Genomic DNA, 27,343 nt, shown 5'->3' with positions numbered 1-27,343 from the left:
TATGGTTTTGTTTGAAGTATTGCATACTGTAGGTGATAACAAAACCCTTATCTCCTTTGAATTGCCAGCGCCAAGATAAACCAACGAATAGAAAATTATTACTTACATGATGTCCGGGTTCTTCCTCTAAATCTGACCTATATATATTTGAGTTTATTTCATCTTTATCTATTTGCCTAATTGGAACTGTTCCATAAGGACAACCTTCATCTTTTAGCCCAATATTCAATGGCAAATCCGTTTTACTTCGCAATCCTTCCATAAATAATTTACTTTTCATCTGGATTATGGTTTTAACAAGTCAGAATAAGATCAACAGCAAGAGTTGGGGAAAACATAGTGCAAATATATCCAAACCTGAAATGAAGCATTCTTCCAAAAAAGGGTGATTAAAATCAAGCTGTTTGTAGAAATCAATACAGTCGTATACGTCTCCATCTTCCTATCAATATGAATTCAGAACAATTTACACCACAAAGTCGGCCAATGTTAAATGATAAAATTGAACTACAGGTGAGATAACACCCTTGACTTGAAAAGGAAATGTTTGTAATTAAAAAGAAAAGTTTTTTAGAAATCTCACGTGGATGCTTCTAATTGCAGACGTACTAAGACTTGTAAGTTGTTCCTTGAATCTGAACTCTTCCTTTCTCGATAATCCCCAATTTGCATCAACCTGATTATGGTTAAGCAGGAGAAACCATACGAACAAGACTAACAGGACGTCCACCCTTGAAGTCATGTCTGATGATAGATATGCAATAGTTTGGTTTAGAAGACTTATATAGAAGTGTATAATTAATGTAGAATTATTGCTATATTTATTAGGAAATAGGGATAAACATTGAGGTCGGCCGGCCTTAACATACCAACCGTATTAATTACAAAATAATTAAAAAGTTTTCGTATAATCGTAATAATGGGAGATAATGTAGAATTGTTGGTGAATTCAACAGGAAATGGCTCTAAAAGGAAATGAGGAAAAGATATTGATGTTGGCCGTCCTTAACATACCAAGTGCATTAATTACAAAGTTTTAAACCATCGTCACATAATCGTCATGATAAAATATACGAGTGAATTAACATCGCGACACAGCATTATTAGGAATTAATGATGGATAATTGTATTGGGTCTAAATTGAGTTTAAATGGTCCTATTAGACAAGCCCACAAGCTATTAGTTTATTGAGGTCGCCCAGGAATTGTAATTAGACTCATGGGCCCAAAATTACTAGTGTATTTTTTTTTTTTTTTTGGAAGAAAACCATCTGGTTTCATTAATGATCACGAAGGATGAGTACATGAAGGATAATTCTCCATACAAATGCTCTCCTCAGAGAGTTTTAAAGCATCCTTAGCTAGATTATGAGCTGCAAAATTACAGGTTCTAGGGGTAAAGTTAAAAGACCAGCTTTGCTGCTTAGTCAGTAACTGCTTGATGTTTCTAATAACTACTCCTGCGCTGTTCCCAGTGTCATTACAGTCTTGAATTGCTTTCACCACCTGTTGTGCATCCCCTTCCAGTATTACTCTTACCAAACCGAGCCTCTTACAGAATGTGACTGCTCTTAGTGCTGCTAAGGATTAAGCCAAATGAGCATCAGGAAAAGAGTCTTTAGGAGACTTTAGGCTTGCATAGATCCTTCCCTGTGAATCTCTGATCACTACCCCTATACCAATCTTGCAATTTATCCTGTCCACTGCCGTGTCCCAATTGGCTTTGTATGTGTGGAGTGGTGGGGCAGACCACTGAGCTGCAGGTTGATTGGTTCTAAGGGAACCTCCATGTCTGACCCGGTTGGCTTCTTGAAAATCAGTTACTGACTGCCTTGCCCACTTAACCACTGATTCTGGGGTGGCAAAACTATCCTCAAAGATCAGGTGGTTCCTTCTTTTCCAGACTTGGCAAGCAATAGCTGCAAACTCATAGGTGGTTTCCTCATCCATGGCCTCAAAAACTAGTGACACAACTTCAGAGAAAGGGGGCTCTAGAGTTTGAAGTTTCTGTAGTCTTCTAGGCCCCACACCCCACACATCTTGTGCTGATTTGCAGGACCAGAGTGCATGAGTTACAGTTTCTTCCTCACTGAGGCACACAGGACATAGAGGTGAATCTATAATTTTCCTTTTGAATAGGTTCCTCTTTGTTGGAAGAGACTCGAGGCTGGCCCTCCACAGCAGCATTTTAGTGGCATTTGGGACTTTTAGCTTCCATATTTTTGACCATATGGACTGTTCCTGCATGCTTCTAGAAGTTTGTCCCAGTTCCCTACCATCGACTTCATTCAGGAGGTAATATGCACTCTTGACTGAAAAAAGGCCATCCTTAGAGCCCCTCCACACTAATTTGTCCGAAGCATTGGTAATACTAAGTGGAATTCTGCAGATCATGTTGGCCTCCTCAATCTCAAACATCTCATGAATTAAACCAGTCTTCCATGAACAGCTTTGCTTGTCAATGAGTTCACTCACCAGAGCACTTTCCCCCATTCCCCTACAAGTTGATTGTACTTTAAAGGAGCTAGGTTTTGGGATCCATTTGTCATGTCATATCTTCACTTTTTCTCCATTGCCAATGTTCCAAAAAAGACCTTCCATAAGGATGGGTCTAGCTGCCAGAAAACTCCTCTACAAGTATGAGGGGTTGCTCCCTAACTTCCCTTGCATAAAGTTGGATTTGTGAAAGTACTTGGCTTTTAGTACTCGAGCTGCAAGGCTATTGGGCTGCTACAAAATCCTCCATCCCTGTTTAGCCAATAAGGCTACATTAAAAAGTTCAAAATCTCTATAGCCAAGGCCCCCTTCCTTCTTTGACTTTCCCAATTGTTTCCAAGGTAACCAATGGGTTTTTGCTTTTTCTCCTCTAGTACCCCACCAGAATTGTTGCATTAGCCTGTTAATGTCATTCAAGATAGTTTTTGGGAGCTTGAAAATGCTCATGCAGTAGGTGGGAATTGCTTGAACAATTGCCTTTAGTAGCACCTCTTTTCCAGCTTGTGACAGAAATTTAATTGTCCAGTTTTGCATCCTTGATCTTATACTTTCTAGGATTGGTCGAAAGGCTGCCTTTTTGTGCTTGCCCACATAAGATGGTAACCCCAAGTACTTCTCGTAGCTTCTTGCTTCCCTTAGACCAACTGAGTGGAGTATTGATTCTTTAATGTCTTCTGGTGTGTTGTTGCTGAAAAACAGTGTGGTTTTGTCCAGATTTAGTCTTTGTCCTGAGGCTGTCTCATACAGCTTGAGGAGTCTTAAAAGTCTGCAGCACTCGAGCACATTTGGTTTACAAAACAATAGACTATCATCTGCAAAAAAGAGATGGTTGATTAGTAATGACCCTTTTGCAAAAGGGAAACCTGTAATAAGTCCCTTCCCCTCAGCTTTGTCAAGGATGTTTCCCAGTACTTCAGTGCATATGAGGAATAGATAAGGAGAGACAGGATCCCCTTGTCTTAAGCCTCTAGATGGGTTAAAAACCTTTTGAGGGCTCCCATTTATCAAGATGGAGTATTGGACAGTGGTCACACACTGCATGATGAGCATGATCCACTCCTTCTCAAAGCCAATTTTCACAAGGACTGCTTCTAGAAAAGCCCATTCGATCCTGTCATAAGCCTTGCTCATGTCCAGTTTTAGTGCCATGTAGCCTTCCTTTTTCCCCCTGATCCTATGTTTCATGGAGTGCATGGCTTCATAAGCCACTGTGATGTTGTCTGAGATCAATCTACCGGGTACAAAGGCACTTTGAGCTGGACTAATGATGTCTGGTAGTAGCTGTTTCAGTCTATTTGCAAGTACTTTTGAGACTACTTTGTAGATTACATTGCATAGGCTGATTGGGCGATATTCAGTTACATGGATGGGGTTCTTCTTCTTGGGGATCAAAACAATGAAAGTGTCATTAATAGACCTGAACCCTGTTCTGTTAATTAACAATTTCTGCACTGCAGTGACTATGTCTTGCCCCACTACTCCCCAGTTGTCTTGATAAAACCCAGATGAGAAGCCATCAGGGCCTGGTGAGCTTAAAGGATTTATATCAAAAACTACATCTTTGATCTCCTCTACAGTGAATGCTTTCCTAAGAGTACCATTCATTTCCTCTGTAATGATGGGCTGTAAGTTGTCAATTGCTTTCGCTATACAACTTGGGTTGGATGTACTGAAAATGTCCTGGAAGTACTCTTGGAAAAGGCTATTGATTCCTTCCTTACTGCTGACCATATTGCCCCTCTCATCGGAAATTCTTCTGATAGTGTTTGTTTGCTTTCTCTGTGATGCACATTTGTGAAAAAATCTTGAGTTTCTATCACCATTCTTGAGCCATAGCTGTTTTGCCCTCTGCTTCCATTTGATTTCTTCCTCCTCCAAAATGTCATTAACTTCTCTTTGAATTTCTTTGATTGTTTCATTGCTGGTTCCAGTATTATCTGCTTGGAGCTGTTGTAACCTGCCCCTCTTGCTGTCTAGTTGTTGTTTTACATTTCCTTTTGCTGACTTTGCCCATGAGCATAACTTTGTCTGCATTTTGCCAAACTGGCCTTAATCTTGTCCATGCTCCCAGTACCCCTCCTGCCTTGGTTCCAAGCATCTTGGATAATCTTCTTACAATCTGGTTTTTTCCCCCATGAGGCTTCATACCTGAAGATCTTCCTTTTGGTTGCTGTTGGTTCCTCAAAATTGCAGCAAGAGATTAATAGAGGTGCATGGTCAGAAGTTATGATGGGAAGAACATAGTTATAACAGTTCTCAAAAAGTTGGATCCATGAGCTACTACCAAAACCTCTATCTAACCTTTCTTTAGTAAAAGCTCTTCCTTCCCTCTTATTACTCCACGTGTACTTTGCTCCAATGTAACCCAGGTCTACTAAGTCACATTCATATAAAGCTTCTCTAAATCTTTCCATCTGAGAGAAAGGTCTAGGAGCAGCTCCTTCTTTCTCCTCGTTACAAAGTATCTCATTGAAATCCCCCATGCACAGCCATGGGCCATTATTCACAGGTTTGAGTAGTTTTAGAAGTTCCCAACTCTCTCTCTTTTTTTTGTACCACCGGGTTGCCATAGAAGCCGGTAACCCTCCAAGGGATGGCCCCTTCCTCCACTGTTATCATTAGTGAAATATGATTATTTGAAAAGGTATGTAATTCTGCACACACCTCCTGTTTCCACATCATGACTAAACCACCACTTCTTCCTATGCTGTCTACTACAAAACTGCACTCAAAACCCAGTCTGTTCCTCACTGTTTCGACCTTGGTTCTTCTACTCTTTGTTTCAGACAAAAATATCACCCTTGGGTCCTTCTCCTTCACCATGAGGCGAAGTTCTCGAACTGTGCGAGGGTTCCCAAGCCCTCGACAGTTCCATACTAAGAAGTTCATGGTGTTTGGCAGGGCTGCTTAGCAGCCTCTGCCTTTGGTTTTTGTTCTTGCTAAGAAGTAGTGGGTGGTTTAATATAACATGATCATCTACAAAAGCAAATGTCAGTTCAATGATTGCATATATAAAATTTATTTGTCTTGACGGACTGCAATTTTATAGCATATTGGTCTCCACCTACAACAAAAGTACTACCAATGGGCCAACGTAGAGGTGTAATTAAGAGAACTGAGTTGTATACATTCATTAAAACAAAGCGTTCTTTCATATGTCCGTTAGATTTTATGAGATCATGAAATAAGATATTTTCTATTAATATGAAAAAGAATATTTTCTTTTGTTAAGATTTAATTCCATCAATTTAGTTAGGAAAGGTATTGTTTGAAGTACCGAATACGAAATGTGATAACCAGTGCAGTAATTCAATTAAATCACTAGCCAACAAAGGGATAAATCTGCAAATATGAACGTGATTACTGCTTAAGTTTAGGATTCTTCATCTATCTCTAACATCTATATTTTCCAACCTACTTTATTTTTATCTCCTCTTCTAGTCGGAAGTATTCTATAATTATTCTTTAGAGGGGGAGGAGCATTTGCTTAGTTTGAAAGCATAGCATCAGGTGGGGTTGGATAGAGAAGCAACGATGTGGAAGCAAAAGTCCCATATTAGATGGTTGGAGGAGAGGGATGCAAATCCTTGGTTTTTTCATTCGAGTGTTATGAAAAAGAAGAGGCATACTATTTTATCTTCCTTAACTATGCAAGATGGAACTTCTTTTCAAACTCTGGAAGAAATTCATGATGGGGCAATTGTTTATTTTCAAAAACTTTTAGCTGCTGAGCCGGTGGCGAGGGATGCGGATTTTCTCTCTACTCTCCCAAATTTAGCTTCAGAGAGGGAGAATGAAGCTCTATGTCAACCTCCTTCTTTATTGGAGGTAAAAGTGGCACTTGATTCTATCTCTGAGGATAGTCATGCAGGTCTGCATGGGTTTACTGCTGAAGTTTTTCGTATGGCTTGGGATATTGTGCATATGGATGTTTGGCAGGTGGCAGTTGAATTTTTCAGAGGTGATAATTTGCCAACTTTCTATTGTGCTACAAATATGGCTCTTATCCCAAAGGTTGAGAATCCTGATAGCTTTTCTAAGTGTTGACCTATTACTTTATGTTGTGTGGTTTACAAGATATTCTCTAAGATTATGGTGCAAAGGATGACTCCGATCCTTGGGAAGTTGATTTCTCCAAATCAATAAGCTTTTTTAAGTAATCGCAACATTTTTGAAAATATATCTCTTGCTCAAGAGATGGTGTCTGGGCTTAATTTTCGAGTTCGAGGTGGTAATGTCATTTGCAAAATTGATATGGGGAAGGCATAGGATTGGGTTAATTGGAGTTTCTTACTTCAGGTGCTGAATAGGTTTGGTTTCTCAAATCAGTGGTGCGATCTTGTCCTTCATTGTATTTCCTCACCTTCCTTTTCGGTAATGTTAAATGGGATTCCAAAGGGTTTTTTTAAGGCTTCTCGTGGGCTACATCAAGACGATCCACTTTTGCCATATTTGTTCATTCTTTTTTAGGATATTCTGTCAAGGCTTTTGGTTTCCCAATTTCATTGCGGCAACATAAATTCTTTTTATTTAACTTCAACTTGCCCGAGTATTACTCATCTTTTGTACGTTGATGATTTGTTAATTTTTTTCAAGATGGGATAGGAGATTTATGAGAAGGTTGTTAGGGACTCTGAGGCTATATGAACCAATTTCGGGGCAGAAAATTAGTTCTCCGAAGTCAGTGATTCTTTGTTCAAATAAAATCGATTATTCTCAAAAGCTGAAGCTATTGCAAGCCACGGGTTTTAGTGAAGGGAAACTCCCTTGTTTGTATCTGGGTGTGCCATTGCATACAGGTAGACTTACTTCTTCAATGTTGAATCCAATTATTGATAAAAATAAGGAAGAAATTGTTGGGATGGAAACATAACCTTCTTTCCACAAGGAGGACGATTACTTTTATTGAGGCACGTGTTGAATAGTATTCTTTTACATGTTTTGTTTGTGCTTAGTGTTCCCTTGGGTGTTTTGAGAGAGATCCAACAGATTATGTCTGAATTTTTATAGGGTTCAATTGATGGAAGGAAGAAAATAGCTTGGATTTCATGGAGACGGGTTTGTCGTCCAGCGAAGGAAGGAGGTTTGGGCGTGCAGTTTTTGGAAGAAGTAAATGATTCTTTGCTTATGAAATTTGTCTGAAAAATTATTAATAGTGATTCTTTTTGGGCTTCTTTCTTTAAAAGTCGTTATTTGAGAAAGGTCAAATCTTTTTTAAACTGCTCTATCAACCAAGGGGTAAAATATTGGAGGAGTATTTTATCTCGAGTGCCTCTAATGTTTAAACATGGGGTTTGAAAAATTCAGAAATGTGAGGTAAGCTTTTGGTTTGAGCCGTGGCTGCCTTTGAGTGTCTTAGCGCAGTAGATGCCGATTATTGAATCTCCATTACTTCAGGTGCGTGCCTTGCTTTCACCTTTGGGTTAGAACATTTCACTTCTTAAGGAACTTGTGGGTGATGATATGTTTGAACAAATTGTTAATTCTGATATTAGATCTCGGCAAGGCCAAGATATTTTCATTTGGACTCGTAGTGCTGATGGTAAGTTCTCCACTAAAGGGGCGTGGAACTTGGTGAGGGTTCATTCCAATATGCAGTATTGGGCTAAGTGGACTTGGTGAACAAGTTTGCCAGAAAAATTTTCTTTTGTGGCTTGGAGGTTTTGGAATCGGGTTCCTCTATTGGATTTGGCAATGTAGAAGCTGGGAATTCATCTTGCATCTAAGTGCCATTGTTGTTCTGAAAATATTGATCATGTGGAGTCTTTTGATTGTATTTTCAGTAATGGATGGCTAGCTAGAAAAGTTTGACATTTTTTGTGATACCCTGTTTTTACGTGTATTTTCACTGAAAGAGTATTTTCATTTAATTAAAATATTAGTTTTTTTATTTTAGTTGTGATATTTGTTTGTAGAGCTTTCTTAATATTAATTATCGTTTTAAGTTTAAATTGTTGTGTAATTTATTTTAGTTTGTTTTTAGATTTAAAATTATGTTGTTGTTTTTACTAATTATTTATTATATTTTAGCTTGATGTAGTGTTTAAATTATTTTATTCGTTTTATAGCTTTTAAAGTCGTTTTCATCGGATCAGTTTCTAGACTCCAGAGGTGAGGATTGGATCTCATTTCTTTTCTCCATCTTTTCTTTTTCTCTTTTTCTTTTTCATCTTTTCTTTTTCTTTTTCTTCTCTTTTTCTTTCTTTTTTCTTTCTTTTTCCTTCTCAGTTTCTCCGTGCGCGCAACCCAGCCCCCCATTTCCGTCTGTTTCTTCCACCGCCCAGTTCTCCGCCGTGACCTGCACTGCCCCCACCGGTTGACTCCCCTCTGGCTGGCGCACCTCCCCACCGAATATCAGCCCCTCTCGTGCTGCCATTAGCCAACGAGAGCCCCACCATTCCGCATGGTTTTTCACCCTTTTCGCCGCCGTCATTCCACCTTCGGCCACCATCTCTTCACCACTTCATCACCTACCTCTTGCCTTCCTAAACCACCCATTTCCAACTCCGATCCATTGCCAGAGCAGCTCCCACGAGCTCATCTCCATTTTACTGTTTTTTCACTTCCACTGCCATTTCCACAACCACCCACGGCCAACTCTCACTTCCATTAGCTTTATAAACACCTCTAGGCCATTCCCTATCAATCCCAAGTCTTGGTTTGTCCACGTTCGAAAGTGGGTATTTTACAACCCACGACCACAGTGTATTTTACACTGTTACATTGTTTTTTCTCCGCTGTTTGCAGCTCCTTGATATTTCAAAAATTATTATATAGCACTGTAAGTATTTTCCAAACTTTCTTTTAGATTAAAATATATCTTTGCTTTAACGATAAATTGTGACTGGTTGGTTATTCCGGATTGAGTACGAGGAGTCAGGAGTCGGATGGATTTGAGGATGGAGTTGTTTGGATGTTGTTGATGTTGTGTTTTATTGGATAAATTGTGTCTTGAGGTGTGCATTGCATGGTGCATACATGTGCATGTGTTAAATTGAGAAAAACTGAGTTTTTGTGTAATTGCATGCATGTAAATGTGTTTGTAAAAAATGAAAAATGGGTTTTTAAGCGAGAAATGATTTTCAATATAAGTGAACAACTGGATTGACTTGTTTGAGTCAAAGGCATGTGTAGAGATGGTGGTGAGCAGGGACGGTGGTAGAGTCTCACCTGCGATTCTCGCCTATGGTGTACGCGGCGTAGGGATGTTGGTAAGCAGGGACGGTGGTAGAATCCGGCCTGTGATTCTTGCCTACGGTGTACTCATAGGGATGGTGGTGAGTAAGGATGGTGGTAGAGTCCCTTTTGCAATTCCCGCCTACAGTGCTCTGAAGTTTTGGTTTTTGGGCCATTATCTGGGATAATGGCGAGGTTATGTTTAAAGGAAATGTTTTGGACTAAAATGGGATTTTGGCGTGCGTGGAAAATGTAGACTTTTGGGATATATGCATATGGCATCATTTTCATGCATATTGTTGTGGCATGAATATATTTTCTATCTTGAGGTTTGCTTCGTTTATTACTTACCTGCAGTTCCATTTTAGAACCGTAGATTTTAATGCAGAGTTTGAGGAGGAGGAGGCTGAGCTCGAGGAGGCGGTTTCGCCAGAGTATTGACTTGGAGTCTTTATGTCAAAAAAATATCTTGACTAGTTTTTATGCCTTGTATTTTGGTTTTGAAACAGTATTTGAGACTTGTAATATTTTATTATGTGTAGTTTGAATGATTTAAACAAAAATTCTGGTACTTAGTTATAAGACTTTTATCATCTGCTGCGTGATTTTATTGTACACTTATTGCATGTACACACACTTGGCACTTGGCAATGGGATGTGTGACTCGTGTTGTCATCATCTCGATGCTTCGATTTCCACGTGTCCGTATGTGGGAATTGGGGGCGTCACAAGTGGTATCAGAGCGGTTTGGCTCTGGGTAAAACCACATGTCCCGTAAGTGCAGTACAAGAAAGTTTTTTTTTTAAGTTGTGATTTAAAATTTATTTTATTTAAAGTTGCTATTTGAATTTATTTGAGTTAGCTTGTTTGTATTTATTTATTTACTTGTGTTATTGCATGATATTTTATTTTCTTGTTATGTGGTTTTGGTTTTGGTTTTATATTTGTTTTATTCGATATTTAAATGGGGTCAAAGGTTGTGTGGTGATAGGAAGATGGTAAGACCAAGAAAGCCTACTCAAGAGTCTTAGGATGATTTGCCGAGAGACGATGCCATAGCTCAAGTGTTAAGACAAATGACAAAATTTCTGCAGCAAAATTTTAGGCTACAGCAAGGAGAGCCTAGTAGAGTGGTGCAAGCTGGATGCACCTATGAGCACTTTCTAGCGCATATAACCCCATCTTTCATGGGAGAAGAGGATCCACTTTGGGCTGAAAAGTGGATTAGAGATATAGAAAAGACATTTGAAGTATGTGATTGCACTAAGGCTCAACAAGTACTTTATGCCAGTTATTTATTGCAAGGTACTGCTTCTGAATGGTGGGAGACAAAAAGGGAAATATTAGTGTCAGAATTAGTGTCCTTTGCCGCTGTGTCCTGGCAGTGCTTCAAAAAGGAATTTAATAATTGTTTCTTTCCCGCTTCTGTGAGGCGACAAAAGGCAAGAGAATTTAGTAACTTGGTCCAAAGAAGTATGACCGTGGAACAGTATGCCCAGAGATTTATAGAACTTGGGCGATTTGCTACTCATCTCATCGCCATGGAAAAGATGCAAGCCGATCGTTTCCAAGAAGGTTTGCAACCAGATATACGCATAATGGTAGTTTGCCACCGGATTACAACTTTTCAGGAATTAGTTGATTTGGCCACTCTAGTAGAGCGTGAGATTAGTTTGAGTGTGGGCTCCCCTCTAGGTCAAAAGAGGCTGAACGTTGATGGTGAAGGAAGCAGTTCTAGATCACCACAAAAGTTTATGCAGAGGACAGGAATCCGATCGTTGGCAGCCCCCGGTATGCATATGGGAGGCTGAGTTCCAGTTTGTGGCAGAGGTAATAGAGCTCATGGAGGCGAGTGTCGTCTGGGTAGGAACCAATGTTTTGAATGCGGTCAGACGGGGCACTTTGCTCATGAGTGCCCTAGTCGAGTTCAAGGAAGCCATAGAGCTTGTCACGGTGGTAGAACTAATCAGAGGCAATTAGTTCAGGCTCGAATGTACGCAGTGACTCCTGGTACCGTTGGAGGCGAGGTTTCAGAGACTCAGGATGCAGGAGTCATGGCAGGTATGGGTCTAACCTAATCTTTCGTGATGAATGTCTTGGGTGGTTTGTTTTTGTTTTATCGAGGCTTGAAGGGAATGGCATGATCTGGGTGATCTCTTAGGGAAGTAGGATAATTAAGTTCTTTGGTTTTGGGGAGTTTATGAAATGGTCTATAACATAGTAGGTTGTAAGTTCAACAAATTTCAAGGGTTGTTTTTATGAAATTTCAGCAAAGTTTTAAGGTTTTGCAGATTTTAGGAAATGGTTGGTTATTATTTAAGATTTTAGATTTTGAAAGTTTCGGGAGTCGATTGTTTTATTATTAGATATAAGTTCATTGACCTAATAGATTATGGGGTAAGGAATTTTGCATAATTTAACGTTATAGGGTCGCAGATTTGAAGGACTGATTTTTAATGAGATTGAAGTTTTTAGTTTCGCAGGACTGGTGTGCTAGTATGAATTATTTTGGAGATTGATTAGGCTGTAACATTAAAATAGGGTTGAACATAGTGGGATGATGGATATAGGAATTTTCAAGGAGAATATTTATTTGAGGATTACAGGTAATGACCTAGTTTGTGTATTTTTAGGATTGATCCATACTAAGTTTGAGGAAATTAGATGGTGTTTAGAATTTAGGTGATGAGGTTTCGGGATTAGGTTGTCGAGTAGAAGTTTTTGTTTAGGCGCTCCTCGTGGTGGGTCAGGTTGGGTATGAGCCTTTAAAGTACTTATGCATGATGTTGCTTTAGAATGGACCCCTATCTGTCAAAATGCTTTTGATAAGCTGAAAATCATGCTTACCACTACCCTTATCATGCAGCCCCCTGTTTGGTCTATTCCCTTTGAGATAATGTGTGATTCTAGCAATGTAGCTATAGGAGCTGTACTTGGATAGCGTATAAATAACTTTCCACATGTCATTTCATATGCAAGTAGAGCTCTAAATGGAGCCCAAAAAAATTATTCTACCACAGAAAAAGAATTACTTGTTGTAGTTTTTGCATGAGACAAGTTTCAAACTTATATTCTTAGTTCTCCTGTGGTTTTTTTCACTAACCATGCAGCATTAAAGTACCTATTGTCGAAGAAGGATGCTAAGCCACAACTGATCCGATAGATCCTTCTTCTCAAAGAATTCGACCTTATAATCAAAGACAAAATGGGTGCTGAAAACGTAGTTGCCGACCACTTATGTCGGCTTACATTTGCTGAAAATGAGCACATTGTCCCTAGCCTTGACTCTTTTCATGATGAACAGTTAATGTTAGTTGAAGATTTGCCATGGTTTGCTGATATAGTTAATTTCTTGGTGACAGGACAAATCCCATCTCATTGGAGTGCTCAAGACTTACAAAAATTCATGCAAGAGATTTCAATGTTGGATGAGCTTAGATGAGATGCATATGTCAATTCCAAATCGCCCAAGGGGCACATGAAGATGTTACGTGACAAGCAAATCTAAAGAAAGAATTTTGAGCCCAATGAACAAGTTTTGCTCTACAATTCTCATCTCCATCTATTTTCAGGAAAATTAAGATCAAGGTGGAGTGGTCGTTATTAGTTAACATTGTGTTTGCACATGGAACTGTTGAGATTACTAATCCTCAAAATGGAAATACTTTCAAAGTAAATGGCCAACGACTTAAACATTTTTTTGTAAAACTTTCACCTAAGGATACTTCCATTCCTTTGCAAGATTTATTTTTGTTTTGCAGTGAGGACAATGCCCATTTTTAGTTGGGGGTAAGGAGAGTTTTCATCACTTAGTCTCTCAGGATATATAAGGGTGGGGTCTAATTAATTTTTTGCTGCCAAGTTATGGTTTTCACACTTCTCTACTTAAGATCAGATAGTTGCAGTCTTAGGCCACACTAACTCCCACTGGTATAGGTTTAAGTTCAACACAGGATCTTATGATAGTTTAGCAACTCAAACTTAGGCAATGTATTTCAAAGCTATTGATCGATGACCCTAATAGACACAAGCAGATACTTTTGTTGTTTGTTTGATGTCAATCAGTGGTTTTCATCTAAGCAACTAACAAGAACTACAATGAACCATATATTAATGGCCTAGGAAAAGTGAAAGAGATACTCCACCTTCAAAAAACAAAAACAAAACAAAAGAAAAAACAAAAACAAAAAAAGAGGAAAAACCCAAGTAAAAATACTTGAGAAAAGGGACAGGCCAGAGATCAAGGAATACAATTGGTGCAAGTACATTGGAAAAGGCTACCTATCACTGGGATTCCTTTTTTTAAAAAAAAAAAAAAAAAAAAAAAAAAAAAAAAAAAAAAAAGAGGTCTTTCAAAGTGTGATAGCATGAAAGCCACTAATATAATGGTTTTGAATTGGAGTAAAAACCTTTTGGTTTTTCTTAAAGCCACATTGACATCTGCATTCGACACCAGCCCAACAATGGTGGCAATGGACGAAACATCACCCGCAACAATGTCAACATCGGGAGAACTACGAAAAGATGTGCACTCATTTACAGGTCCCGAGTCCACTCTAAGATGGCCCGAGGCATCCTAGGACATAAAAGCCTCGACCAAGGATATAATTGTGGACAAGTTAGCATTTTTACCTACCGACTCAAATGATTTCTTAAATGTCCTAGCTAGGTATATCCTTCTTATATTTATTGCACATCCTTTGTTATGGATCCAAAGGCATCATTGGCTCTTTAACTCTATAAATCTCTTACATCTAAATATAAGTTCTAAATGATACATGTTATGTCTATACATGTGAACATAAACTTTGATATCTGTAAACACATATAACGCCATATTTGCAATCCTAATTATAATTTATTCGGTTTAACCACCCGGTTTTTTTTTTAATATCGGATCTATTTCCATTATTTTCTATTCCTGAATCACAACATGACATTAAATTAATGATTGAAACTAAACATACCTACAAGTTGATACAAATTTTCTGGTAGGAAATGTGTATTTTTAAACATAGCAATATATTCATTCAGATTTTAGTAAGTTAAAATGCCACCACCTAACATACTAAAATTTATGTGCATCTATTTTCTCTATGGAATATACAAACTCAGATTGAAGCTTTGGAGTTGAAGTCAAGGGAAGCTAAACAGAAAAGGTCAAAGGATGATGAGGTTTCCAAATGATAGCTAAACAGATGAGATAAAGTAGTCAAAGTTAGTTAGCATATGTGTCTATAAATAGAAATGATGTAAAGAAAGTAAATTCAATCAGTCTTCATTCACTTCAGATTAATGAGAAATTCACATGAGTTTCCTCTCAAACTTTTTCTTCCACGTTTCTAGTTCTCTATTATTGATTCTTCAAGTTATAGAATTTTACATGGTATCATCATCCATAAACATTCCACTGCCTTGTTGATTCTTTCTACAAAATTATTCTTTTTCTTTCTTCTGCTTCTATGGCAGAATCTTCTGATGATTCTTCTCCTCCTTTGGGGAATCCTTCTAATGATTGCTCAAGTCATTACTATCTGCATCTATCTAATAATCCTGGAGTTCTTCTTGTATCTAAGATTTTTTTTTTTTTGTGACAACTATGTGGCTTGGAGTCGATCCATCACAATTGCTCTCACAGTCAAGAACAAAGTTGTTTTCATCAATGGGAGTTTGCCTCAACCTAGCCCTGCTAATGTTCGACTTAAGACTACTTGGTTACGGGCAAACAATCTTAAACTTTCTTGGCTAATGAATTCCATTGCAAAGGAGATTCGAGGTAGTCTTCTTTATTTTCAACAATGCTACTGACATCTGGAATGAATTAAAGATTCATTACCTACGTAATGATGGTCTAAGAGTATTAGCCTTGGAAAAATCCTTAAGTTCTATTTCTTAGGGCTCAAATTCAATCACTAAGTATTTTAGTGTTTTTAAAGCACTATGGGATGAATATGTTAGTTATCGTCTCCTTCCCACTTGTAATTTTGGATTTATGGAAAAATGTACCTGTGTAGTGTTGAAGAACCTTGCTGATCAACAACAAGCTGACTATGTCATGAAATTCTTGATTGGTTTGCATGATTCTTTTCCAGCAATTCGAAGCCAACTATTGCTTCTTTCTCCATTACCATCAATGGGCAAGGTTTTCTCTTTATTGATACAAGAAGAAAGCCAACATTCCTTAACTAATGCAATACATATCCCTCATGATTCTCATGCTATGGCTACTGCACAACCATTCACACAAACTAATGCAGTACAAACTTCTTCAAATGCTGTTAAATTCAACAAAGTCAGAGGCAAATTAGATGCCATTTGTTCCCATTGTGGATTTTCTAGACATCTTGTAGATAAGTGTTTTCAACTTATAGGCTATCCACCAGGATGGAAAGGGCCTCGAGGAAAGAGAAGTAATTCTTCACGATTGCCTAATGCAAACAAACATTGCATCTTCTATGGAGCAAAACTTAAACAACCCAACTATGTTCTTTTCTCAAGAGCAAGTATAGAATTTGATTACTCTTGCTAATAGTCTATCCACTTCTCCCATCAATTCCAATCCTGGAGTTAATACTGCTTCTACATCAGGTAATAACCCCATTCTATGTTTAGCTAATGTCTCCTTAAATCATACTTCTCCTTGGATATTAGATATTGGAGCAATAGATCATATGATATGTTCTCCTCATTTGTTCACATCTATAAAACTCCCAACAAGACCTTCTTCAGTTTATTTACCAAATGGTCACTCAGTTCCTATCATTTTTACTGGTACTGTTAAAATCTCCACTGACTTAGTTTTACACAATGCTCTCTATGTTCCCTCTTTTCATGTCAATCTCATTTCTACTTCTAGATTGACTAAAGAAAATTATGTTGCTGTATTTTTCTTTCAATCTAAATGTGTATTGCAGGACCTCAGCAAATGGACGATGATTGGGCTTGCTAAAGTCAGAAATGGTCTAAACCACCTCATCAAATTTTTTGCTGCTACATAGAAGGAAATTCCTAATTCAAACAGCTCTTTTTTGGCTAACACATCTACCATTAGTCCTGACATATGGCATTTTCGGTTGGGACATTTATCTTCTACCAAACTAAAACTCATTAGTTCTATTGATTCTTCTGTAAAAATATCTCATAATCATGTTTGTGAGATTTGTCCCCTAGCTAGACAAAAGAAACTATCTTTTCCTGTATCACAAAACAATTCAAATAAAGTCTTTCAATTAGTACATTGTGATATTTGGGGTCTATTCCCCACTATCTCTCATTCTGACTATAAATTCTTTCTTACTATTGTGGATGATCATATACGATTTACTTTTCCTTTTCTTTTGAAAGCTAAATCAGAAACTCGAGCCTTACTTGCCAACTTCATTGCTTATGCTCAGACTCAGTTTAGTACTCAAATACAAACACTTAGAATAGACAATGGCCAAGAATTCAATATGCCTTTTATCAAGAAAATGGCGTAATACATCAGCTATCTTGTGTAGAAACTCTTGAGCAAAATGGGAGAGTTGAAAGAAAGATCAGCATTTGTTAAATGTTGCTAGAGCTCTCCTTTTTCAATCAAAATTTCCCTTAACATACTGGATTGAATGTGTATTGATAGCCACACATCTCATAAATCGAACCCCCTCATTTGTGCTAAATAATAAGACACCATATGATATCCTTTTTCACAAATCTCTTGCATATAACTATCTTAAAGCTTTTGGTTGTTTGTATTTTGCCAGCAAAATCAACACCAGTCGAGGTAAATTTCATCCAAGAGCCTCAAAATGCTTGTTTCTTGGTTATCTACCAAATATCAAAAGGATATAAAGTGCTTGATCTTCTTACTCTTAAAATTTTTGTTTTGCAGAAATGCCATATTTCATGAGAATGTCTTTCCTCCCATTCCAAACACTACTCAAATGCCCTTTGTCTTCCCTGATGTTCCTCCAATACATGACTTCACAGTACCTACTACTTCACAGAATCCATCTTCTGCAATTCTAGAACCTATTACTTCATAGAATCCATCTTCTACAATTCCAGAACCTATTACTTTACAAAATCCATCTTCTGAAATTCCAGCACCTGTTATTTCACAGACTAATCCTAAAATTGTAAGCCTTCAAAGATCTGAAAGAATAAGGAATCTTCCTTCATATCTGCAGCATTTTCATTGTGGTAATATGGCTCAATCTACTTCAACATCTCAAAAATCCTTCAGTTGCTGCATTGCTTCTTCTGGTAAGCCATACTCTCTTGCTCATTTCCTTTCGACACAAAAATTTTCTCCTAGACATGGAGCTTTTACTTCTGCCTTGTCATCTACTTTCGAACCTAAGACTTTCAAACAAGCCAATTCTTACCCAGCCATGTTAGATAAGATAAAAGCTCTTGAATTAAATAAAACATGGGAACTTGCAATATTACCTCCTAATAAGACTGCAATTGGATGTAAGTGGGTATATCGTGTTAAATTCAAGGCTGATGGCACAATTGATAGATACAAGGCTAGATTAGTAGCAAAAGGCTACACCCAACAAGAAGGCCTTGATTTTTTTGACACATTCTCACTTGTGGCTAAAATGACAACAGTGAGGACTTTGTTATCCATTGCTGCCATTAAGAATTGGCATTTACATCAACTTGATATAAACAATATTTTCCTCCATGGAGATTTAAATAAAGAGGTATCTATGCAACTACCATCGGGGTACTCCTCACCAACTGATTCGGGAGTTTGCAAACTCAAAAAGAGCCTATATGGTCTAAAGCAGGCCTCAAGACAGTGGTTTTCCAAGCTGTCATCATCTCTACTTCAGTTTGGTTTTATTCAAGGGAAGTCTGATTCCTCTCTATTCATCAAGCATAATTCAAACAATTTTATAACACTTTTGATTTATGTTGATGATGTGATTCTTGCCTCTAATAATCTTGATGACATACTCACTATCAAAAAGTTCTTACATGACTCTTTCACTATCAAAGACTTGGGAGAACTAAAGTATTTCTTGGGGATTGAAGAGCCTCGATCAACCAAAGGCATAACTTTGTGCCAATGAAAATATGCCTTAGATATCTTGCAAGTTATTGGTTTTTCAAGTTGTAAACCTGTGGCATTTCCTATGGAATCTACACTTAACTTGAGTGCAAATGACTCATCTCCTCCTTTGTCAGATCCTACACAATATAGAAGATTGGTGGGTCGGTTATTATACCTCACTATAACTAGACCTGACATATCCTACTCAGTGCAAACACTAAGTCAATTCATGGCTAATCCTAGCAGTAATTATCTCCATGCTGCTGAAAGGGTTCTCAGATATATCAAAGCAACACAAGGGCAAGGGATTTTTATGTTTGCTCATTCCCCTCTTCATCTAAAAGCCTACTCAGATAGTGATTGGGGTGGCTACATCGATACCAGAAAGAGTGTTACTATCTTCACAGTGTTCCTTGGTGACTCTCTTATCTCATGGAAATCAAAGAAACAACCAACAATTAACCTATCCTCAATTGAGTCTGAATACAGAGCTCTAGCCTCTATCACATGTGAACTACAATGGTTGGTCTACTTACTAGCTGATCTACTTACAAGCCGTTTTGCTTTAAACAGACAGCAAACCAGCCTCTGAAATTGCATCAAACCCTGTCCAACATGAAAAAACAAAGCACATTCAACTAGACTGCCATTTGGTCCGAGAAAAATTGCAGAAGGTTTAATCAAGATCATTTATATTCCATCTAAACATCAGCTAGCAGACATTCTAACTAAACCACTTGGTTCCCTCAATTTCCATCATTTTGATCCGCAAGATAGAAATGATAAATATACATTCATCTCTTGAGAGGGGGGGGGGGGGGGGGGGGGGCTGGAATATACAAACTTTGATTGAAGCTTTGGAGTTGAAGTCAAGGGAAGCTAAATAGAAAAAATCAAAGGATGATGAGGTTTCCAAATGACAACTAAATTAAGTTGAAATGCAGATGAGATAAATTAGTCAAAACTAGTTAGCATACATGTCTATAAATAGAAATGATGTAAAGAAAGTAAATTCAATTCAGTCTTCATTCACTTCAGATTAATGAGAAATTCACATTGAGTTTCCTCTCAAACTTTTTCTTCCATGTTTCTAGTCCTATGTTCTTGATTCTTCAAGTTACAGAATTTTACAATCTCCATGTTATGTAGCTCCGCTAAATTTAGTTCTCCAACAATCCATGTTAAATTCAACCAAACATAAAATAAACCATCTAACCGCAAATTTAATTTTCCAACACAAAGAACAGGCCAGCAACACTAACTAGAGCTAACAATTAGGTCCAATAAACTCCATGAGCCTAGAAGCCAAATTGAGAAACTTGAGCAATTAATAGAACAAAGTGAGAAAATCAGATAAATACAATCCTCAAAGTAGCACAAGTTTGAAAGCAAACCCTTAGAACTCGCTGCATAGATCAAACCAAGAAACTGGATCAATTACTGGAACAAAGTGACAAAATCAAATAAATACAAACATCGGAGGAGCACAAAACTAATTGCAAGCCATGCTAAGCTTCGAATCTACCAAAAGAGGCATAATATTTAGTTAAAAATTACTTCAAAGGCAATAAGTAGAGAGTATCATAAAAATAATGGAAAAGTGACAGACAGAACAATATGTCAAAGTAATCACTTACCAAAGCAGATAATAAAGCTACTTTAAAAACGAAGGAGAAAAGTTTCCCTAGATATACTTGTTTTCAAGAAGAAGTTGAGACAAATACCCATTACCTTCGTAAACTTTTTCAATACAATGGTGGGGTACAAAATGAGCAGAAACTTACACCCAATATGTAAATGTCAAAGTATTAACTAGTGTAAATGTCGTTAGTTAGCATTTTATTAGTCCATATTAGCAGCACAATCCAGTCTAGTCAGCACCATTACTCAAAAGAGAAATGTATTTTCCCTCTCTATTCTTTCACTTGGTGCTCGTATATAAACAGAGTTGATCTTTTGAATAACTAATCATTGAGAATCATTTGCTTCTCTTCATCTTCTTCTCGTGATAAAACTAGGTTTTATTAACGTGGCATAAGAGCCTGCTTAGTTCTTTCATGGCATCCACTTTCATTTCCATAAGATCAAACAGTGGAAAGGAAGATATTGATATCAGGAAAAAAAAAAAAAAAAAAAAAAAAAAAGAGCATAATTGAATTGTATGCTATAAAAACAACAAATCAAAAGTTTTATGTGAAAGAATATGAACCTGGACATATATACTTGCCACCGGTACGATATGCACATTCTTTGGCCAGCAAAAGCTAGAAAATATATATATATATATATATATATATAAATAAAAAGAGGAAAGAGAAAACAATTTTAGCAAACTCCTCGATTGCCTCTGATACGAAAATTTTAATTGATCTGCTGCCAGTTCTTATAAAACATTTAAGTGGTGGAAACGCTTATAAAATAATTGACATGTGCCCAGTTTTTCAAAGCAACTAAAAGGGTTACCAATCTTTATTATCGGGCAGTGCCCACCCCGGACCTGCATAAACAAAAGCATCAAACACCTAATTAATCTACAAATACAGTAACGCGATAAGTACCACATACGCATGAGCATGTTCACATGCACAAACACCCAGTTAAATGGAAAGAGAAATAAATAAAATTCGTTACCTTTAGTTATACCAGGTATGGCCTACCCTCCACATTTCGATTTATGGTGATTTCATCAAATGGGATTCCCAGCAATTCAAGTACAAGAGCATATTGAAGGAATCTGCTCGCAAGTGCCCATTTTGTGTCCTCCACTCTTAAAAATCTACAGATAAAGGCACATTTAAAGTTCATGAAATAACTGAACAAAACTTACCCCTATATTGTACAGATAGGAAAATCATACTTGAAGATATATGAAGCATGAAAATTATATATCTATCACATGTTTAATTGCTGAAAAAAGTAGGAAAAATGCAAAATTATTTCTTGAATAAGATTTGCCTAGTAACCAAACAAAGCTTTAGTTCATAATTATGAACAAAAATTCTGATTGGATACGGACGAAAATTGAGCAAAATACGAATTTCCAGGACAACTTGTTTGGTCGCTGAGAAAAAGCAGAACTTAGAACACCTATAAGCACTGAACACTAATAATTTCAAGGGTAGATCGCTGCTGACTGCTCAGTGGTGGCTCATGGAGGAGGGTTACGGTGGTTGCTTGCTTTCCAGGATTTTAGCCATTCCTACAGGAAGGAAGAAGGGGCTGAGTCACGACGGAAGGGATCCTACCTGGCTTGGTATACTGGAGCCACTACTTGTTGGTATTTTTTAAGGAAAAATGATAGATACAACCGCTTGGTGCAACCGGCGTGTCCACGTCACCCATTTTATATTTTCTCCTCCCTCCCTCTCCATTTCGTTCCCCCTCTCTCCCGCTCAAAATTTCATTTCTCCCTCCCTCCATCCCCATCTCAGTTGAACCACTCCCCCTCCCTTGAAGATGCCTAGTGCCCCATGCACGTCCGTCTCCTTCAGAAAACCAAACAGGTATGGCCCATGGCCCCCCTTTCTGAGCAAAGAAACCAACACTGCCGCAAACCTTTGGGCTTCAGTGAAGCATTCCACCTCGTAGCTGCCGTCACCACACGTGAATCCCTTCAAGCAAGGCGACTCCAACCATCTCGCAAGGCACTGCTTCACGTTGGAGACTCCATGAAAACAGCCCAGCAAACCTCCCCGTTGCCATTACTCCTCTGTTTTAAAGCGCCAAAACAGAGCAATTTTGTGCTTTCAGCCCAGATCCCTCTCACGCACGACCACCCACTTAAAACCGATGCCAACTACACCCAAGCCACCGAAAGCCTCTGTTTCCCGCACCAAAACACAGAGCACCCACTCTCTACCGTGAGCCACTGCAAACCCACCGTCACCAAGACATAGAACAAGATCATGGGACACTCCAACGTGTGGAATTCTCACCCTAAGAACTACGGCCCTGGCTCCCGCGCCTGGTACGGAATATCTCTTCTTCTCTTCCAACCTGTTTGGTCCCCGAGAAATTATCATTGATCGAAAGAAATCTAACTTGTTCCCATCCTTGACAGGCTTCTGATTTATTTACAGTGAGTTTTCTTCTGTTCGGTTTTGTTTTGTGCCGTTGGTTGTTATTCTGATACTTGCGGAAATAATCACGCTCTTAAGATCGCTTGAAAAAGATGATTCTTTTCTCTGGCAGAATATATATGTATTCTAGCATGATCAGAAAGATAACTTTTCTTCAAACTAATATGATGTTAAAAGACGTTTGCTACCAAGAAAAATGTTAATTTCAAAGGAATTAGTTTCCGTGGATTGGATTTTTAGGGCTCATGCCTTCTAGTTGGGTTGATCAGGAAGTACGGCCTCATGTGTTGTAGGCAATGGTTCCGCAGCAACGCCAAGGAAATTGGCTTCATTAAGGTATTATTCTTCTAATGAGTTTATTGTCCTACTCTGAACGTTGGTTTTGATTGTTTGATTTATCGTCTATTAGATTTTTCTCATGAGTATTCAGTGGCTTGGTCTGTTGAGAAGCTGACCCACGAGGTGGTCGGAAGTTTCTGTGCGAGGTGAAGATAGGCTGAGGGCCAAGAGAATTTGCTCTGTTTTTTCCTTCCCAAAACAGAGAACACGGTGGAACATGTCTTACGGCATTATGGTTGCTGCGGTTTGCCGTCGGTTGATCATCTATGGAGGAGAGGCTCACAGTGTGGAGGGTGTTGCTCGGTTTTGGTTTCTCACGTTGTGTTTCTTTCATTTTGAAGCATGGGATTGTATTTGGCAGAATAGTTGAAAGAAATGGCAGTAGGAATAGAAAATAGTGGCCAAAGGTTCTTGTGGGTGGTAAAAAATCCTCCACTAGAGGAGTATGAGCTTGCCAAGCTCTACTGCAGTCAGGTGGCTTTTGCCTGCACAGGGGTATAGAACTATGGCATCGTCCATGTTGAAACAAAGCAGCAGCGTGAAGAGAGAATGGAGGGAAGAGAGGGATTTGAAGTGAAGAAGTTAAAGAGAGAGATGTCTGTTACTTTTTGTTTTTCGGCTTTTTTTTATCTTTTATAATTCCGCGTAAGTTTCACGTACGGCCGGTTATCTCAGTTCCTCACGTCGGTTGTCCCCAGTAGAGCTGTTTTTTTAGAGTTCTAGTATACTTAAACCGCTATGGTAACATCACCACACTTTGCGCATGTTTTTTTTTTTTTTAAACCGTAAAACACATGCGTTTTAGTCAAAAATCATCCCCAATTCAGACCATTCAAATTTCAATTGAGAACCTCTCCCTCCAACTTCGCTCACCCCTCCCGCTCGGTTCCTGCCGTGGGTCTGCCGTGCCATCTACTGTCTACCGTCTCTTCCGCCATCTACTGTCTGCATTGCGGTGTTCTTGCAAGATCACCCATTCTGCTAGGCATTTCTCAGCAGAGTTTATATTTTTGAGGCTGTGCGAAAATATTTCGTTACTTTACTTCATAAGAAATGTCTAGGAATGATTGGATGCCACATGGATTTTGCTGTTTTAGTGGAAAATATTTCCTCGACCTGGGTTTTTCCAAACAACCAGATGCTAACTTTGTGCCTTCAGACTTGAGAGATATTAAGTCTGGATGAAGATCAGCTGGAGGAATTCTTTTCTCAAATTCCTTTATGTATTATGAATTTCTTATCTGCTAGAATTCACATGCCATGAATCTTTTATGATTTTTGGAGTATATATGAGTCATATTTGTGAAAAGTAGAGGCGAGAGCATTTGAACTCTATTCGAATATTTTCATTGATATGAATTACAGTGTATAGTCTTGCTTTTATAGACACAAGCTAAGGTGTATATACACTAGAGAAGAGAATAAAAGAAGCAGAGAATAAAAAACTTATTGCATAACAGAATGTACTAGCACTAGCTGTCACTAGCAGGAAATGATTCTCTTGAATCTTCCGTTGTTGTGGTGGAACTTTCCAGGGTATGAGATGAGCCATTATGCTTGTGAGGTGATTTTGTGCAGGTCAGGTTAATAATATTACTTGCTGTTGTTTCTGGATTAGTTCATTTAACAAACATTGTTTGAGTTTTTGTTGAATGGCTGCATTATTTTCTGTTTTGATGTTTGGTATAAGTCAAGTCTCTCACGAGCAGTGGGTATGATATTTTAAGTGGCTGCGATAAGAGAGAAGCAGAGCTTTCCTGCTTTTATAGCTAAAGGCCATCGAGATTGAATGAGAGAAGATTTTTTAAAATCATTACCAATGGTTATTACCAATGGCTCTAGGGCCCAATTTTATATTCATCGTTAATGATTACCAATGGTTATTACCAGTTCAGTTATAGGGCCCAATTTCATATTCATCAAGATTTTAGAATCATGATTATAAAATGTAAAGACATCTGCCCACGTTCATGCTTTTACCGCCCAATTAATCAGGAAACTTTTTTAATATGTTAACCACCTAAATGGCAGCCACTTAAAATATGCTACATAGTAGGTGTGGCCAGAGATGATAAAATATAAGATGAAAAATAGCAGTTTTCAGTTGTATCGGTATATCACATTTAAAAAAAAAAAAAAAAATCGTTCATGAGGGAAACTAATATGTCTTTTCCTAGGCCTGATAAATGTAGTTAAATGAGTAACAGGATTCTTTAATGAATGGCTCCCTTTAGAAGCTGATGTCAAAAAATTAGTTTCAAAATAGGGGAGTGTTGTGAAAACAATAACAATGAAGTAAAAGTAAACGTGAAAGAAACAAGCAATTACACACACGACACAAAGATTTATGTGGTTCGACAAATTACCTACGTTCACGGGAGCTACAAAGGATTTTTATTACTTGAGAAATCACAATACAATAGTGGGGCGATTACTATTCTCACTATGTACGGTCATATGTCACAAAATAACATGTATATAGTCAAACGGCGGAAAAATCTTAAAATTCATGTAATAGTGATGTTTGGTTGAGCGGCGTGTCGAGCGCGCATCGAGCGAACATTTTTCCGGCAATTGCTTGAGTTCACTATCGAGTGGAACTCTCTGACTTGTATCTGCTCAAGCGGCTAATGACTTCACTCGAGCAATGTGGACCAGAGCCCCACAGTACTTAACAACTCTCCTATTTGGAGATTGGTACACTTATTGTATCGCCTCTTCCTCAAATATGATATCCTCCACCTCTGCAATCCACTGCCCCTGTCTTCATATTAGAAGACCAACTGAAGTTGCGCACAACTTTAGTTTCTCAAGTGTAACACCCTTGTCAACATTTTAGCAGGGTTCTTGCCTCCACAAATTTTCTCAAGTGACAACTGTCTATCATCTAACAATGATCGTATAAAGTGATACCTGATCTGAATGTGCTTGGTCCTGAAACGAAATGTTGGATTCTTGGCAAGGAATATGGTACTCTAACTATCACTATAGAGAGTGCCTTTCTGATTCTTTTTGCCCAATTCCTCCAAGAATCCTTGTAGCCATATCATCTCATTTGCAGCTTCTGACACTGCAATATACTCAGCTTCTGTAGTAGACAAATAACTATTTTCTGCAGATTAGAACCCCATGACACTGCAGTACCACCTAGAGTGTAAACAAATCCTATGGTACAATTTCTGCTATCAGTATCTCCAGCTAAATCAGCATTAATATAGTCTGCACCTCTAAGCTCTCTCCTGAGAAACACAAGCATGATTATGAGGAGCCTTTTAGGTACCTTAGAATCCACTTTGCTGCTTCCCAATGTTATTTTCCTGTGTTACTCATGTATTTACTAACAACTCCCACTGCATGAGCAATATCTGGTTTAGTGCAAGTCATAGCATACATAAGTGAACCAATAGCTGAGGAATAAAGAACCTTATTCATATAATCTTGTTTCTCCTCTGACTTAGGTGACTGATCCTTGCTGAATCTGAAGTGACTACCCAAAGGTGTGCCAATTAGTTTGGCCTTGTCCATATTGAACCTACTGAGTACCTTTCTCACGTACTCAGCCTGCAAGAGTCTTAACATACCTCTGACTCTATCTCTGACAATTCTCATGCTAAGGATTTGCTTTGCAGCTCCTAAATCCTTCATTGCAAAGTGCTCTAACATCTACTTTTTCAAATTATTGATCTCATCAATATCAGCCCTTGCAATAAGCATGTCATCCACATACAACAATAGAATAATGTAAGAATTGTCAAAGTGCCTAACATAGCAACAGTGATTTGCCTGACAACTGATGTACCCTGCATTGCTCATAAAGCTGTCAAACTTCTTGTACTACTATCTAGGAGCTTACTTCAAGCCATACATGCTCTTCTTCAGTCTGTAAACCTTCTTTTCCCTTTACTACAAACACCCTCAAGCTGGTGCATGTAAATGTTTTCTTCAAAGTCTCCATGAAAAAAGGTTGTCTTCACATCTAACTGCTCAAGAAATAAATCTTCAGTAGCAACTATAGACAGTACCATCCTGATGATTGTGATCTTCACCATAGAAGAAAAAATCTCAGAGTAATCAATACCCTATTTCTGCTGAAAGCCTTTTACAACAAGTTTGACCTTGTACCACTTACTGCCATCATGCTTAGTTTTCACCCGGTACACTCACTTGTTGTGTAATGCCTTCTTTCCTTATAGAAGTTCTGTCAACCCCCA

The 27,343-nt window shown here is 38.2% G+C and overlaps 1 long non-coding RNA gene across 1 annotated transcript; it reads left to right on the top strand.

Annotated features, from left to right (window-relative positions):
• Positions 1-21,867: 21,867 nt before the first annotated feature.
• Positions 21,868-23,827, top strand: LOC122282102. Its single transcript, XR_006230387.1, has 2 exons — positions 21,868-22,792; positions 23,063-23,827. It is a non-coding gene; the product is annotated as an uncharacterized LOC122282102 (long non-coding RNA).
• The last annotated feature ends 3,516 nt before the right edge of the window (positions 23,828-27,343 follow it).

This window comes from Carya illinoinensis, chromosome 11, assembly GCF_018687715.1.
Source record: "Carya illinoinensis cultivar Pawnee chromosome 11, C.illinoinensisPawnee_v1, whole genome shotgun sequence".
NCBI classification, from domain to species: domain Eukaryota; kingdom Viridiplantae; phylum Streptophyta; class Magnoliopsida; order Fagales; family Juglandaceae; genus Carya; species Carya illinoinensis.
The sequence above is the reverse complement of the archived record's forward strand: the minus strand, read 5'-3'. Positions and strand labels throughout refer to the sequence as shown.